General features: G+C 40.7%; 1 long non-coding RNA gene and 1 other non-coding gene across 4 annotated transcripts; both read left to right on the top strand.

Moving 5' to 3' along the window:
- Positions 1-3,110, top strand: LOC106577605 (uncharacterized). The gene is made up of 3 exons (XR_006760475.2): positions 1-147; positions 429-683; positions 911-3,110. It is a non-coding gene; the product is annotated as an uncharacterized LOC106577605 (transcript).
- A 494-nt stretch (positions 3,111-3,604) lies between these two features.
- Positions 3,605-16,332, top strand: LOC145861757 (uncharacterized). Of its 3 annotated transcripts, none has more exons than XR_014381396.1 (3): positions 3,605-4,780; positions 5,004-5,132; positions 15,043-16,332. It is a non-coding gene; the product is annotated as an uncharacterized LOC145861757 (long non-coding RNA). The 3 variants fall into 3 exon arrangements; XR_014381395.1 differs by having other exon boundaries at positions 5,001-5,132; XR_014381394.1 differs by lacking the exon at positions 3,605-4,780 and having other exon boundaries at positions 4,787-5,132.
- The last annotated feature ends 1,748 nt before the right edge of the window (positions 16,333-18,080 follow it).

Raw genomic sequence — 18,080 nt, 5'->3', positions numbered from 1 at the left:
TTTAACCCACACATTTTCTAGAGGGACGGCTTTAGGCGGAACACAACACTATCGTACCACATGCATCTGCAAGTTTTTTTCTATTCAGAAGTTGTAAGAAATTCCGCACGAATATTATAGTTCAAGCACAAAGAAGGAAATATAGAGGTGAGTAAAATTGTTAATGTTGTATTTGTATTAAATACATTACAGAAGTGTAACGTTAGATCAGCTTATCTTAACCTGGCCGTTTGTTACTTTGTGGCAGTATGAAAAAGGATAAAATATATGATCAACAAACTCATGGTGCTGAGTGTTTTTACTTAAACCACACTCTGTAAACGCATTGTAACGTAAAACGTTTAGACATAAAGGGTAGTTACCTAGCAAGTCAGTTATTTTAAGTAAATTAATTAATAAGCGTGGTCCCCATTGCTTTTGCTCTTTAGTTTTCACCAAAATGAAGAGAAAGAAGGACATCATGTCCTTCTTCCAGAGAGAAGGCAGACAGTGAGACAGAGCCAGATGGTTCAGGTGTGGAGAGAGCAGAGAGCCTGCAGAGAGGGAGCAGGAAGACATGTCCATTGGAGAGACTGAGAGTGAAGGCATAGTAGAGCAGGAAAGTGAGACCGATGAAGAGACTGAGGCTGAGAGTGAGACACCAACAGAGGAGCCTCATGTGTCCACAAGCAGTGGACCATCAGGTTTGTGATGTTGAATAAATCTGTGGTTACTTGTAAAGCAGTGCAATTAGTCAGTTTATATGGTGTATAGAAATGACTCGGTTTGTGATTGAAATGAATTCTTATTTAACATGGTATTGGGCTTGTGACATAGATATCAGATGGATTTCAGAAATTGCCTAATGGCAATGGTATATCTAAAATTACCCAAATAGATACTTTTAATTATATATTTTTTTATTTGGCAGATAAAACCAAATCCCAGGAGGAACCTGGTGGGATGAACATATACCCAAGAACTCTGATGGGGGACTGGAGGAGGAGCTTCAAGGCGGCCTGGTACCATATCCACCCCTAGCTTGAATATTCAAAAAAATCAGACTGTTTTGTTACGACTGCAGGCATTTTAGCACTCCCAAAGTCTCAGAGACTGTATTTGATTCACAATTGGGTTTTAACAACTGGAAGAAGGGAACTTACAAAGAGGGAGGATTTGCAATTCATGCCAGGTCTGAGCGGCACAAACACGCAATGATTACATGGAGAGACTCAGAAAGCTGTAAAAAGTAATGCAACACTGGTAAATGCCCTAAACAAGGAACACAACAAACAGGTTCAAGAAAATCGGGACTATATTAAAACAATAGAAGTACTACTACTTACAGCCACACAAAACATTGCACAAAGAGGACACGATGAGTCTGCAGAGTCAGATAATAAAGGGAACTTCATGGCAATCCTAGAAACAATAGCTAAGCATGACACAACTGTTAAAAAAAGGTTGACTTCCATTCATAATGGAAAATATACAAGCAAAGGGATTCAGAATGAGGTTCTGAGTTGTTTGGCAGACATGGTTCGAACAAAAATGATAGAAGAAGTGAAAGACAGTGAGGTCTTTAGCATAATGGTAGACGAAACAAAAGATGTAAAAAAAAAAAAAAAAAAAGGAGCAGATATCTCTAGTACTCGGGTACTATTTCAGAGCTGTCCATGAGAGCTTTCTCCACTTTGAATCGGCTGATCGACTAGATGCAGCAGGGCTTACTGACAAAATCATACACATATTAGCAAGTCATGGTCTTGAATACAAAAACAACCTAGTAGGCCAAGCATATGACGGTGCTTCCGTTATGAGTGGCAAGCATTCAGGTGTCCAGGCACGCATTAAAGAACAAGCAAAGCATTCCTTTTACATCCACTGCAGTGCACACTGTCTAAACTTAGTTTTAGTGGATACAGTCAAAGCTGTCCCTGAGGTAGGACAGTTCTTTTCCTTACTAGACAGACTGTACGTCTTCACATCTGGGTCATATGTGCATCAAAAATGGCTTAGCATACAAGAAGAGATGTACCCAGGTGCACCTAGAGAGCTTCAGAGACTAAGTGACACTCGCTGGGCATGTCGATATATGGCTCTACATACTATTATGGATAGATTACCTGCCATTAAGCGAGTCCTGCAAGACATAGTCCAAGAACACAATGGTGACAGATCTGTTGAGGCACTAGGTCTGCTTGCACAGATAGATTTACAATTCATTGTGTGCCTTGTTACACTCCATAAAGTGGAGAAGCAACATTTCAATCAGATATGCTACAGTCTTCATCACTTGACCTGTCAAAGGCTGTTGATTTAGTTGAAGCCTTAGTTCAAACTTTGAATGACTACAGGGATGAGTCATTTTTTGATGACCTATGGAATGAAGTGTTGAACACAGCTGAGCAATGTGATACTGCAATACACCCCCCTGCAAAACAACCAAAAAAGCTAAGCTCTCAATTTAATGGAGACTGTGTACTCAGTACAGTGGGTCAGAACAAGAAAAAGGCAGTTTTCATACCCCTTTTTACCCTGTTTTAGATCATATGCTCAATGAGCTTAACAGAAGGTTCCCTAGCAAAAACTGTGACATAATGAATGGCATCCAAACTCTAAACCCTACAAGTGATGTGTTTCTCAAAGAGAAGTCCCTGTTTCCATTTGCTAGAATGTATGAATCAAATATTGAGGACTTGGGGCATGAACTACATCAGTTCAGAAGAATTTTAGAAAGGAAAATACAGTGGCATGCAGAGACCCTCCAGTGTAGTATAGCTGGCATTATTCATTGAGCCTTAGAAATAAGTTTTCTTTGAGCTCTTTAAACTGTGCAAGATAGATGTTTCAATCCCTGTTAGTACTGCTTCTTGTGAACTGAGTTTTTCTGCACTAAAGCTGGTGAAAATGTATCTCAGGCCCACAATGTCAGATGACAGATATTGAGTATTGAGTCAAGGAGGGCAAAGGCCTTGAGTCTAGATGAATTTGCTGATCTTTTTGAGAACCCCCCCCCCCCCCCCCCCCCCCACACACAAAAACCAGAGAATACAGTTGATGTGACCTGATACTGAATATGTAATGCAAATGAAAATTATAATGGAAATAAATTGTTGAATGATTATGAACATGGTCTTTTGCCTGCAATGCAGTGAAGAAAACGATATGACAACAATAACGTCTAATGTAACTGGCCCCTCTAACAGTACAACTGGCCCCAGCTTGGCCCCCCCAGTTGAAATGGTCTAGAACCACCACTGACCGTGCCACAGTGTCAAGGTGAGACTTCTCATTTTTTACATTTTAGTCATTTAGCAGACGCTCTTATCCAGAGCGACTTACAGTAGTGAATGCATACATTTCAAACATTTCATACATTTTTTTTTCTGTGCTGGCCCCCGTGGGAATCGAACCCACAACCCTGGCGTTGCAAACACATTACATTTACATTTAAGTCATTTAGCAGACGCTCTTATCCAGAGCGACTTACAAATTGGTGCATTCACCTTATGATATCCAGTGGAACAACCACTTTACAATAGTGCATCTAAATCTTTTAAGGGGGGGGGGGGGGGGGGTTAGAAGGATTACTTTATCCTATCCCAGGTATTCCTTAAAGAGGTGGGGTTTCAGGTGTCTCCGGAAGGTGGTGATTGACTCCGCTGTCCTGGCGTCGTGAGGGAGCTTGTTCCACCATTGGGGTGTCAGAGCAGCGAACAGTTTTGACTGGGCTGAGCGGGAACTGTGCTTCCTCAGAGGTAGGGGGGCCAGCAGGCCAGAGGTGGGTGAACGCAGTGCCCTTGTTTGGGTGTAGGGCCTGATCAGAGCCTGAAGGTATGGAGGTGCCGTTCCCTTCACAGCTCCGTAGGCATGTAAACACCATGCTCTACCAACTGAGCTACAGGGAAGGCTTCTCAATTTTACTTCAGATTTGATTAAATAAATGAAAACTACACTTTACAGCTGTGTTCGAATACCCATACTATTAGTTCATTTTACTATACTGTAAACGAACAGTATGCTTTCAGTTGAGTGTACTAGCTCGTCGCCAAGCTACCGGACGTTGATGCTGTTGCTATGCAACCTCTTGCTAGCTAGTTAACGTAACAAATTAGACGTTAGACATTTTACGACTTCGGGTGTGTTTTTAAATTCAATGTGGAGTGCGCTCCTAAATTCGAAGCATTGTCAGATTTGTTTGTTTGTAAATTCAGAGCGTTTCGCTCTCAAAGCGCACAATGGACGTTTAGGGTTGATTTGAACATTCTGACCTTACAACTGCAGTCAGGCACCCAAGCTAACGTTGGCTAGCTTGCTAGCTACTTCCAGACACAAATGAGACCACTCTGACCATTTTACTCGTCCTAGTAGAGCTGGTTAGGCAGTTTTCATGTTATCCAGAGCGTTGGTGAATGTAACTGCTGCTGGCAACAATTTAATTACGCTTTTTTTTGCCGATGTTTACCGACACCGGCCATATTCAACGGGTGTTGAGCGCTAGTAAATTCATTATTCCACGCTTTGGTACACTCAGACAAGAGTGCTCTGAAATCGGAGTAGATAGCCGATATAACTTTTGTCATACTAACTATACTCAATTAACGTCACAAATAGTACGGTTAGTATGAGTACACGGCATTTGTCTGGAAATAAAATAAACTTCTCTCAACTGCGTTACCCATTCCAGTCAGCAGATGGCGATGTGCGTCTTTCGGGCGATGCTGCTAATGTGACGTATATTCTAGTGGACGGGACCAGATGCTTCTTCAACAACCGCTAACGTTAGTCAACTACCTCGGTAGGTTAATAGCCAACAGCCGAAACACTCAAGCGCTTTACTGTCGGTTGTTTTGGTGTATATTAATCACAGTGTTTTAAACACACTGCTGTTGTATCTACTTGTTACCCCATTTAATGTGATACTTTGTTAGTCAGCTAAGTGGTTGGTTAAGTTAGCACTAATTTAGCTAGCTATTATCCACGACCATGAGCTCACTAAACTACTCTCCCCCTGCAAGTAGGGGGCGAGGCTGTTACGGTGAAAGAAGAGGATGTTGCCGTGAAAGAAGCTACTGCAGTTCATGGAGTGAAGAAGGAAGGGGAGATTACTGTCACATTGACAGAGGAGACCGGAGATCTGATTGACACCAGTAAGTACCGCCGTAATGGGTTTTCACTTTAGATATTCAGAGTTCGCTCCTCAGTAGCTAGGTTTCCATCCAATTGGCAACAGATTTTCATGCGAGTATAAATAAAATCTGCGCATTTTCCCACCAGAGATGTTTCCATCAAATTCACTTGAGGATAAAAGTCGGCGCGTGATGACGTAGTGCACATAAATACCTTTTGCTTTAAATTACCATGTACCGAATAATTATTTAGCGATTATTACATTATGGACAAAAGAGCGATATTATTTTAATTTATCAAATAGCAGCCAAGCATCGATCATTATGTCACCAGAATCAGACCCTCTGTATTTATTGGAAAGGAGCATCAAGCTCATCACCTTGCACTTTCACCAACCTGTGAAGTTCATAACTTATTGCCTCAGTAGCCTAATAAATTGTATGCTTTGCATGCTTATAGACAACTGCCATAACTACGTTTGCCCTATGGATAATATCATGCTGTTGAAGATGACGAATTCCCCTCTTTACTTGTTACTCCGTCCAAACCTCCACCCTCCAAAAAACCCAACATGAACTCTGACATCGTGTTCTCTCCTTACTCATCAACTCCAGGTCTGACGCCATTGAGAAAATGGTAGGCGCGAACACCATGGTTATCGAAGGCTTGAAAAAGACTGGAGTTTGTATGTGGTGAAATCAAGAATGTGAAAATGAGAGTGGCAAAAGTTGAAAAAAAAAGTGTGGAAAAGAATAACAGTGTCTACCATAGACGTCTCACTGATCTGCAACAATACTCAAGAAGATGGAACCTGAAACTCTACGGCGTGCCAGAGGTGGAGAATGAGGATGTGCGAGGAGAGGCTATCCGCATCTGCCAAGAAGTTATGCCTGCAGAGAAGAACAAAGTTGGTGATACCATCGACGTTGTGCATCGCCTCGGCAAGAAGCAACAGCAAAACGATTCAAGTATCATCATCCTCTTCACTGCCAGATTCAACAGGGATGCTGTCAGGAAAGCTGCTAGGAAGAACGCCTTCCTTCAGAGCCATGGTATGCGTTTCGCCGAGCATCTCAGCCCGGAGGACATAGAGAGAAGGAACAAGTTGTGGCCAACGATCAAGAAAGCACGAAATGAGGGAAAGGCCGCTTACTTCGTCGGAGGACGAGGCTTCATCGACAGTTCAGAAATCCATGTTCCTCCCTAAAATCTCACCAGGAGGAACAGATTGATGGTTTCGGCCATGGTATTCTCATTTTCCTTGTATTGATTAACGTTACCTAACAAGCATCAGGTGACTTTTTTTCCCCGGAATACTCGGCTACCTCAATTTATTCATTTGTTCTTGTATGACCAGAAGGCCTATTTTGTGATGAATGAGCCATTTGATTCAATGAAGGATGGAGCTGAGTTCAACTTTTTGCCCAAAAGGATGGAGCGAAGTACACCTTTTTGCCCAAAATGTTATTTAAGGTGATCCAAAGCTTTTTACAATCATCTTTTATATAATTTCTTTGTTTCATAATATAGTTTCTTATGTTTAGTCATATGATTTTTAGTCACACAATTTACAGTACGTTTGCCAATTGGCTGTGCAGCCAGACTTATTTGCCATTCCTTTTGCCTCGTTCCTCTCAACCATGCAATTTTTTAATTCCTCATCAATCCACAGGGATTTAGCAGTTTTTAGTCAGTTTCTTAATGGGTGCAAATTTAGTAACTGGATGAAGCTATTTCATAAATGCTTTAAGTGCGGCATCTGGTTGCTCCTCATTACACACAACAAACCAGTAAATATCCTTTACGTTTTCACCATAGGAATCACTACAAAACCTCTTATATTATCTCTTATACATTTATTTTAGGCCCAGCCTTTGGAACTTAGGTTTTTCTAGATATGGCTCCTATATTATGGTCACTACATCCGATGGGTGTGGGTACTGCTTTAGAATAGATTTCTGCAGCGTTAGTAAAGATGTGATCGATACACATGGAGGATTTCATTCCTGTGCTGTTTGTGTTTACCCTGGTAGGTTGACTGATAAACTGAACCAGATTGCAGGCACTGGTTACATTTTGATGAAAGCAAGTCAATATTTAGGTCACCTAGAAAATATACCTCTCTGTTGAGATCACATACACTATCAAACATTTCACACATACGCTACATGACCAAAAGTATGTGGACACCTGCTTGTCGAACATCTCATTCCAAAATTGCTTCCAGAGGCAGTTTGGAACTCTGTAGTGAGTGTTGCAACCGGGGACAGACGATGTTTACGCGCTTCGGCACTCAACGTTCCTTTTTCTGTGTGCTTGTGTGGCATACCACTTCGTGGCTGAGCCGTTGTTGCTGCTCCTAGACGTTTCCACTTCAAAATAACAGCACTTACAGTTGATCGGGGCAGCTCTAGCAGGGCAGAAATTTGACGAACTGACTTGTTGGAAAGGTGGCATTCTATGATGGAGCCACGTTGAATGTCACTGAGCTCTTCAGTATGGGCCATTCTATTGCCAATGTTTGTCTATGGAGATTGCATGGCTGTGTGCTCGATTTTATACAAGTGTCGGAAACGGGTGTGGCTGAAATAGCCGAATCCACTAATCAGAAGGGGGTGTCCACATAGTTTTGTGTGTGCATATATAGTGTTTTATCCAGATACTTACTGTTAGCGCTCGGTGGTCTACAGCAACTTCACACGAGAATAGGCTTTTGGTGAGGCAGGTGAACCTGTACCCATATTACTTCAACAGCATTTGATGTGAGATCCTCTAAGCTTTACAGGAATATTCCTGTGAACAGGGCGTGGGAGAACAAGTATGCTACGTAGGATTTGAATTCCGAACAACTTAAAAGGATACAAATAAATGTTATTTGATGAAAAATACATCTAAGAACGTTATCAGACCGTATAAGTTTATTAATGGGTTATATCCCCTGGAGTGACAGCTGTTTCCTCTGGTGTGACACCATCTTAATGTCACACCATTGGACATCTCAGGGAATACGGTCCATTTTGGCCATTATTGATAACAGTAAGCATTCCATTTGATTTCACTGCAACATGTTTTCATTGTGTTTTTTTTTTTTATAGTTCAATAGTACAAAAATATTTAGAATTTTCATATTTAGTGTCACACCAAAGGCAATAGCTGAAATGTGTAACATTTTGATTAATATTTCTGATAGAGCTTAGCTTACGGTCTTTTCAGACCATGTGCTCCAGCAATGTCTTTTGAATTTCCTCATTGCAGTAGAACCCTCCCATGCGCAATGGTGCCCAAATCAATCCCATTTTATTTATTACAGAATTGGAAATGGCATAAATTGACTCGAACTATTGTTTCTTGAAAATTACTTCTGTGTTATTATTAAAGGAGTAGGAGAAGGGGATTTTATTCATTTTTACATTAATATACTCAAGTAAAAAATTGTAAGAACCAATTATTCAGTGCATGAATTAACTTGTGATCCAAGTAAAAAAAAAAAAAATGTTTTTAATATGTCACCATTTTAATCAATTTGGCAGGGCGGCAGGTAGCTTAGTGGTTAGAGCGTTGGGCCAGTAACCGCAAGGTTGCTAGATCGAATCCCCGAGCTGACAAGTTAACAATCTGTCGTTCTGCCCCTGAACCCACTGTTCCTAGGCCGTCATTGTAAATAAGAATTTGTCCTTAACTGATGTGACAGACGTGACGTCCCTTTTTTTGGTTCATAATGGCAAAAACATATAACCTAATTAAAATGTGTATTTTATTTAACTATTTTATTTAACTATTTAACTACTTGACAGACACGCCTAGCTAAATAAAGTTAAATAGAACAGTACACTAGATTAGAAATCCTATTTAAGAGCTGTGAGAGGTAACATTAACTGAAGGTGCCATGTAGTTGTTAGAGCATGGCAACACAAGGGTTGTGGGTTAAATTCCCATGGCGGACCAGTACGAAAAAAAAGTATGAAAATGCTTTGGATAAGAGCATCTGATAAATGACTAAAATGTAGATTGTGGGAGGGGTTGTCCAGGGCCCGGTTTGCCAAAGCATCTTAAGGCTATGTTCATCATTAGAACCCTCGTAGGAGCATCGTTAACCCTCCAAGCTGTTTTCCAAAACCATTTTTACTAAAGGTGCACTTGAAACCGCTTGTGAGTCACAGATCTACTCACAAGTGCAGTGGATATACATGGGCAATTCCATGTTCACAGAAAAAGACTCTGAGACTCAGATTTTTCTCTTTATAATTATGCCAAACAAAAACTTTTGATTGCAAACTTAACAAACCACACAACCCTTTGCGTAACAACTACTTTTAACAATTTCCACTGAGAATTTTACAAAAACCTATTTCCTTGAAGAACAGTGCAGTTTGGTAAGGCCATTTCCATGTAAAAGGACCAACACGTGAGCACCAAGAAATGAATTCGAAGAGTTCATTTTACATTTTTTATTATGGCATATATACATTTTTCAGCAATCTTCCATCCTAAAATTAGGAAGAAGCAAAGGTTTTCAATTCTGGTCAAACATTGAAAAGGGGTATTAGAAAACGTCTTCCAGAAAAAGTCTTAAGGTATTAGAAATGCATCAAAACACAATAATGTGGAAGTTAAAACCCTTGCCAACTAATATCAATATTTATACAGTGCCTTCAGAAAGTATTCACAACCCTTTTTCCACATGTTGTGTTGCAGCCTGAATTTCAAATGGATTAAAATGTGATTTTTATCTCACTGGCCCAAACTCCACTTTCACATTATGGGGAATTGTGTTAAGTGTCAATAAGTATTCAACTCCTATTCCTAAATAAGTTCAGGAATAAAAATGTTCTTAAGTCACATAAGTTGCATGGACTCACACTGTGTGCAATAATAATAGTGTTTAACATGCTTTTTGAATGATTTCCCAATCTCTGTACCCCACACATACAATTATCAAAGGTCCCTCGGTCGAGCAGTGAATTTCAAACACAGATTCAACCACAAAGACCAGGGAGGTTTTCCAATGCCTTGGAAAGAAGGGCACCTATTGGTAGATGGGTAAAAATAAATAAGCAAACATTGAATATCCCTTTGAGCATGGTGAAGTTATTAAACTTTAGATTGTGTATCAATACACCCAGTCACTACAAAGAGTGATTAGAAAACTGACACTACACATCCAAATATATCTGACCAAATTATGAAAGACAAGCATTGTAATTTTTTATTCTGTAAAGTGAGTGTGGAAGAGGTGATTTTTATTTTTATTTTTTATTTTTTTGTCTGTCTATCAACAATGACAAGCGACCGGGGTCTGACAACTTAGATGGAAAATTACTAATAATAGCGGGCGATTTATGCCACTCCCGTTTGCCATATCTTCAATTTAAGCCTACTAGAAAGTGTGTGCCTTAAGGCCTGGAGGGACGCAAAAGTCATTCCCCTACCTAAGAATAGTAAAGCCCCCTTTGGTCGGCTATTTGAGCCAGTAATCAGCCAACCCTTAGTAAACTTTTATAAAAAATTGTTTGTCCAGATGCAATGCTATTTTACAGTAAACAAATTGAAAACACACTTTCAGCACGTGTATAGGGAAGGACATTTTAACAAGCACAGCACTTACACAAATTACTAATGATTGGCTGAGAGAAATTGATGATAAAAAGTTTGGGGGGGCTGTTTTGTTAGACTTCAGTGTGTCTTTTGATATTATCGATCATAGTCTGCTGCTGGAAAAACGTATGTGTTATAGCTTTACACCCCCTGCTAAACTGTGGATAAAGAGTTACACGTCCAACAGAACACAGAGGGTGTTCTTTAATGGAAACATAATCCAGGTAGAATCAGGAATTCCCCAGGGTAGCTGTTTAGGCCCCTTGCTTTTTTCAATTTTCACTAACGACATGTAAAGCCAGTGTATCTATGTACACTACCAGTCAAAAGTTTTAGAACACCTACTCATTCAAGGGTATTTCTTTATTTTTACTATTTTCTACTTTGTAGAATAATAGTGAAGACATCAAAACTATGAAATAACACATATGGAATCATGTAGTAACCAAAAAATATATTTGACATTCGTCATATAGACACCCTTTGCCTCGATGACAGCTTTGCACACTCTTGGCATTCTCTCAACCAGCTTCAACTGGAATGCTTTTCCAACAGTCTTGAAGGAGTTCCCACATATGCTGTGCACTTCTTGGCTGCTTTTCCTTCACTCTGCGGTCCAACTCATCCCAAACCATTTCAATTGGGTTTGGGTCGGGTGATTTTTGGAGGCCAGGTCATCTGATGCAGCACTCCATCACTCTCCTTCTTGGTCAAATAGCCCTTACACAGCCTGGAGGTGTGTTGGGTCATTATCCTGTTGAAAAACAAACTATAGTCCCACTAAGTGCAAATCAGATGGGATGGCGTATTGCTGCAGAATGTTGTGGTAGCCATGCTGGTTAAGTGTGTCTTGAATTCTAAATAAATCACTGACCGTGTCACTAGCAAATCACCATCACAGCTCCTCCTCTATGCTTCACGGTGGGACCCACACATGCGGAGATCATCCGTGCGTCTCACAAAGACACGGCGGTTGGAACCAAAAATCGCCAATTTGGACCCATCAGACCAAAGAAGAGATTTCCACTGGTCTAATGTCCATTGCTTGTGTTTCTTGGCCCAAGCAAGTCTCTTCTTCTCATTGGTGTCCTTTAGTAGTGGTTTCTTTGCAGCAATTCGACCATGAAGGCCTGATTCACTCAGTCTCCTCTAAACTGTTGTCTGTTACTTGAACTCTGAAGCGTTTATTTGGGCTGCAATTTCTGAGGCTGGTTTGAGTTTGAGTTTATTTTATTTTTACAGGGACAGTGCACATTAATCAATGTTTCAGTAAAAGTGCCGGTTTTAGCCAGCCGGCTAATTTTCAACCGCAGTCCCTGGGCAGGTTATTAAAAACAATTACAATATAGACAATCATTGAACAGTGAGCACACGCAGAGTAACATAGGACAAGCAAGACATAGCATACAGACAGAGCAACATAGAACAAAAAGCAACAAGACAAAATCCATAAAAACAACAGTGTTTCCACACCTCACAAGCTACAGACAACATGGAAAGCGGCAATACACTGCTAGGGATTATGTTCACAAGTCTGATTGACCTTTAGCCATGTCTTCATGCATTTTGTGAAAGTGTGATATGTGGTGCAGTTATGTGTGTCTGATGGCAGTGTATTCCAGACATGGGAAGCTCTCACAGAGAAAGCAGATTTACTAAAGGTGCTTTTCCTTAAGGGAACTATACAGTCACCTCTCATGGCAGACCATGTGGATCTGCTGCCATATGTTTGGGTTTTCTGTTTTGCAAAAATACTGAGTGGAGGGGGTGCTAGGCCATTTAGGATCTTGAATACAAGACATGCGTCGGTGTATTGCACAAGATTTTCCCAACTCAGGAGCTCATGCTTTCTGAGGATGTAACAGTGATGATGGCTATTGGGCTTTCTATCGAGCACTTTGAGAGCCTGTTTGTAGACAGACTGAATAGGTTTTAATGTTGTATAGCAAGCTTGGGTCCAACTAGTCAAGCAGTATGTTAAGTGGGGGAGTATCATCGATTTGAAATACAGATTTGCTACCTCTGTGGTCAAACAATTTCGTATAAATCGGAAATTAGCTAGGTTGAATTTGGTTATTTGAATTACCTTTTTCACATGCTTTTTAAAAGGGAGGTTGGAATCAAGTATGATTCCAAGGTACTTAAAATCAGATACCACCTGGAGCTTCTCCCCTGACACATAGACATCTGGCTCAGTAGCATCTGTTGCCCTCTTTGTGAAGAACATGCTGTTTTTTTCACATTGAGATGCAAACACGAGTCACTGAGACACTTTGTAACCTGGACCATTACAGTAGTGAGTTCTTGTGCAGCTTGTTGTTTGCTCTTTGCATGCACATATATCACTGTATCATCTGCATACATTTGAACTGTAATGGACTTATCCTCTTCGGCAGAGGTAACTCTGGATCTTCCTTTCCTGTGGCGGTCCTCATGAGAGCCAATTTCATCATAGCGCTTGATGGTTTTTGTGACTGCACTTGAAGAAACTTTCAAAGTTCTTGAGTGATGATGGACTGTTGTTTCTCTTTGCTTATTTGAGCTGTTCTTGCCATAATATGGACTTAGAGCTATCTTCTGTATACCACCCCGACCTTGTCACAACACAACTGATTGGCTCAAACGCATTAAGAAGGAAAGGAATTCCACTATTTAACTTTTAACAGGGCACACCTGTTAATTGAAATGCATTCCAGATGATTACCTCATGAACCTGGTTGAGAGAATGCCAAGCGTGTTCAAAGCTGTCATCAAGGCAAAGGGTGGCTGCTTTGAAGAATGTAAAATATATTTTGATTTGTTTAACACTTTTTTGGGTTACTACTAATGATGCACCGATTGTGAAAAAAATGGAGTTTAAATGTATTTGGGTCTATGTAAACTTTTGACTTAAACTGTATATACACTCCGCTTTAGGCACTCCTCCTTCTCTCCAATACTTACAACTTATGGTTCGACATGAAGAGGGTAATAGGGTAATGAACCATAATTTCTCCCTTCGGGGATCTGACCTGACCTCAACCACTCCTTCGCCTAATCCACGGATGTCCATCCGCTTCCCCTATAGCAATCCTGTTACTTCCTCCCGTCCACCCAACACATTCCAAAGGCATCTGTCTTTCTGTAGAGAACTATTATCTTCTGATGTAAAAACCCGTCTCTTTCACTCCTTTATATACTATGCTTCTGATCTATCATGTCTCCAGTATATCAATGTTCAAAGTTTACCCCGAATCCAACAGTAACAAGTCGAAGTTGAGCAGCATGTCCATCTGTGTGTGTTCTGTACAGTAATAGTTCAAGAACTTATGTTTCCAACCCAATGCTTTGTGCATCAACTGTCATCTTCATTAAGAAGCAACTTTATGGATGGAAGTAGGCTAGTATGCAAGCCATTCATAGGTTGTGTGCGTAAAAATGACCAACACCCGCAAGGCATCTTCAGAGGGTTTTCTTTTTTTGGTAACGCAAAGTAATGTAACGAGTTACTGTCCACAGTAAGTAACGTAACAAGTTACTTTAAAAAGTAACATTCCCCAACACTGCAGCTATGATATGACACATTAAGTTTTGAAAAATCTATTTTGGTTATTGAACTACAGTAAGTGAAGTGGCTTAACATCCGGTAACATAATTACATAATGGGTCCATGATCTGTACTATACAGAAATTCATAATTATTCATGTCATTATCTTCATGGTGATGTATCCTGAATAGGTACACAAAGGTAGAAAATGTAATATCCTCTTTTGCGTGTTTAGTTATTATTCTACACAATAGCTATTATTCTAATGAACTCCTCATAGATGTCTATGTTTCACAAGTTTGGCTCAGTTGGTAGAGCATGGTGTTTGCAACGCCAGCATGGTTTGTGCAACGCCAGGGTTGTGGGTTCGATTCCCACGGGGGGCCAGTACAAAAAAATGCATGAAATGTATACATTCTCACTACTGTAAGTCTGCTACTGTAAGTCTGCTACTGTAAGTCTACTGTAAGTCTTCTAAATGACTAAAATGACTCAAATGTAATGTAAATGTAAGAGTAGGTTTGAGTTCAGTACAGTAGAATAGAGTAAAGTATTGTATTTTTCAGTATAGGACAGTAGAGTAGTGTACAGTGTACTGAAATCTACTGTACAGGCATAAATTATTGGCATACATTTTAAAGTGAGTCTCAGGGCAATTCAGTTATGGAGAGAGAGAAAAACGCAGCAAGTTTGATATTTAATGATGAAATGTTGTGAAAACTAGCCTTCGGGTTTTGAGCGATCTAGTTTGGATTAAACCTCATGTGAAGACTGTTTTATCATTTATCACTCCATTTGTCTTTGGCAGGAGAGGGACCTTACTCTCGCCATGACAGCAGGAAGAGTCCTTCAGGGGAACCAGACCCAGAGACACCCAAACCAGCGAGACGACACCACTGTTCTGTGTGGAAAGAGTTTTACCAAGTTAGGTAGCCTGAAAAAACACGAGGGGACACACAGGAGAAAAGCCTCACCACTGCGCCCAGTGTGGAAAAAGTTTTATTTGGTTATGTGACCTGAAAAGGGATGAGGACACACACACAGGAGAAAAACCTTTCCAATGTTCCCAGTGTGGAAAGACTTTTGACGAAGTAGGGTACTTATTAATACATAAAAGAATACACTCTGGAGAGAAGCGTTACTGCTGCTCCAAATGTGGGACGACTTTTACCTGGTTAGGGAGCCTGAAAACGCATGAGGGCACACACAGGAGAAAAGCCTTTCCAATGTTCCCACTGTGGAAAGAGTTTTACCCAGGTAGGGGCCCTAAATAAGCACAAGAGGACACACACAGGAGAGAAGCCCTACCAATGCGCGCTGTGTGGAAAGAGTTTTACTAAGTTTAGGGGGCCTGTATAGGCATGACAGGGCACACACAGAAGGGGATAAGACCTACCACTGCTCCCTGTGTGGAAGGATATGTAACTGGTTAAGGCATCTGAATAAGCATGAAAGGATACATGCATAGGAGGAGAAGACATACCACTGCTCTCATTGTGAAAATACATTTTCCCGGTTAGAGGACATGAAATCACATGAGAGAATAGAAAGGCTGTGTTCAGACTTATGTTTTTGACTGAGAATTTGTGTTTTTGTTTATGCCTCATGAAATCAAATTGTATATTTGAAAGCTTGCTTGAAAATAGGCTTATTTTTGTATTATTGTTTTGGACATGATTATATATAAAAATCAGATGTATTCATTTTGTATTATGATATATAGAATACAAGAATAAACCCCTTAGATGTTCATTTTATGATTTGGATATTTTAAAATCTAAGTAGGTAGCCTTGCACAAGGCTTGGCTATTCTAAGCCAGAAGTCTGATAGGCTCTTGCTCCAATCCCCTATTTCTGTAGGTTGAGGCAGCTTGATGTGCAAGTACACCCCCTGGGCAGGATGTTAGTTTATACAATTATTATATAGATTAATGGTAATTTGCATTTTAATTCTAACCTTGAAAACCTCTTGAATTGAATATATGATTTGGATATTGCTAAATTAATTGGAATTTGATTGGATAAATTATTTGGATGTTAAATGTATTTGATAATGATTTGGATATGTCAATATAAATGATTAAATCAATGAAGTGTGCATTTCTTGTCAATGTATTTTATTGAGTTAATTTGTGTATTAGTCATCAAGCTAAAGGTGTATGAAAATGTGATGTTGTTCTGAGAACATTGATAAGTTGTTGAAATGCATGTTCCCATCAGTATTATTATACCATGTCAGAGAGAATTCTCACTCATTTAAAGTCTGCACTAATCAACACATGCTTCTTTTTGTACGTTTTCATGTAATATTATTCTTTAAATAGGGCAATTCGCAGTAGAAACAATAACAAACCGTTCTTCCCGCCCATGTTTCAGTAAATAGCTTTGGGATGAGTGTGGAGAAATGTAACCACTCTCAAATTCATAGACCGGTATGGACTGACCATCTGTGATAGTTTTAATATTTTGAGGCTATACAGTTAAGTTTAATATTTAGTTTCAATCAATCAATCAAATATATTATTTGACCCCAGCAGGGTCAAATAATAATAATCACAGTGGTTGTAGAGGGTGCCACAGGTCAGCACCTCAGGAGTAAATGTCAGTTGGCTTTTCATATCAGAGCATTCAGAGTTCGAGACATCAGGTGCGGTAGAGAGAGAGAGTCAAAAACATCAGGTCCGGGACAAGGTAGCACGAATGGTGAACAGGTCAGGGTTCAATAGCCGCAGGCAGAACAGTTAACTGGAGCAGCAGCACGACCAGGTGGACTGGGGACAGCAAGGAGTCGTCAGGCCAGGTAGTCCTGAGGCATTGTACTGGGGCTTAGGTCCTCCAGGAGGGGAGGGAGAGAAAGAGAATTAGAGGGAGCATTCTTAAATTCACACAGGACACCGGATAAGACAGAAGAAATACTCCAGATATAACAGACTGACCCTAGCCCCCCGACACAAACTATTGCAGCATAAATACTGGAGGCTGAGACAGGAAGGGTCGGGAGACACTGTGGCCCCATCCGACGATACCCCCGGACAAGGCCAACCAGGCAGGATATAACCCCACCCACTTTTCCACAGCACAGCCCCCACACCACTAGAGGGATATCTTCAAACCACCAACTTACTACCCTGAGACAAGGCTGAGTATAGCCCACAAAGATCTCCCCCACGGCACAAACCCGAGGGGGGCGCCAAACCCGGACAAGAAGATCACGTCAGTGACTCAACCCACTCAAGTGACGCACTCCTCCTAGGGACGGGATGGAAGAGCACCAGTAAGCCAGTGACTCAGCCCCAGTAATAGGGTTAGAGGCAGAGAATCACGGGGGAGAGAGGGGAACTGGCCAGACAGAGACAGCAAGGGCGGTTCGTTGCGCCAGTGCTTTTCCGTTCACGTTCACACCCCAGGGCCAGACTACTCAATCATAGTACCTACTGAAGAGATGAGTCTTCAATAAAGACTTCAATGTTGAGACTGAGTCTGCATCTCTCACATGGATAGGCAGACCATTCCAAAAAAATTGAGCTCTATAGGAGAAAGCCCTTCCTCCAGCTGTAGGGACAGTAAAGTAAATTCTAGGGACAGTAAGTAGGCCTGCGTATTGTGACCATAGCGTGCGTGTAGGTATGTACGGCAGGACCAAATCAGAGAGCTAGGTAGGAGCAAGTCCATTTAATGCTTTGTAGGTTAGCAGTAAAACCTTGAAATCAGCCCTAGCCTTTACAGGAAGCCAGTGTAGAGAGGCTAGCACTGAAGTAATATGATCAAAGTTTTTGGTTCTAGTCAAGATTCTAGCAGCCGTGTTTAGCACTAACTGAAGTTTATTTAGTGCTTTATAGGGTAGCC

Source organism: Salmo salar, chromosome 18 (assembly GCF_965601325.2).
Source record: "Salmo salar chromosome 18, fSalSal1, whole genome shotgun sequence".
Lineage (NCBI taxonomy): Eukaryota > Metazoa > Chordata > Actinopteri > Salmoniformes > Salmonidae > Salmo > Salmo salar.
This window is presented reverse-complemented; position numbering and strand designations above follow the sequence as displayed.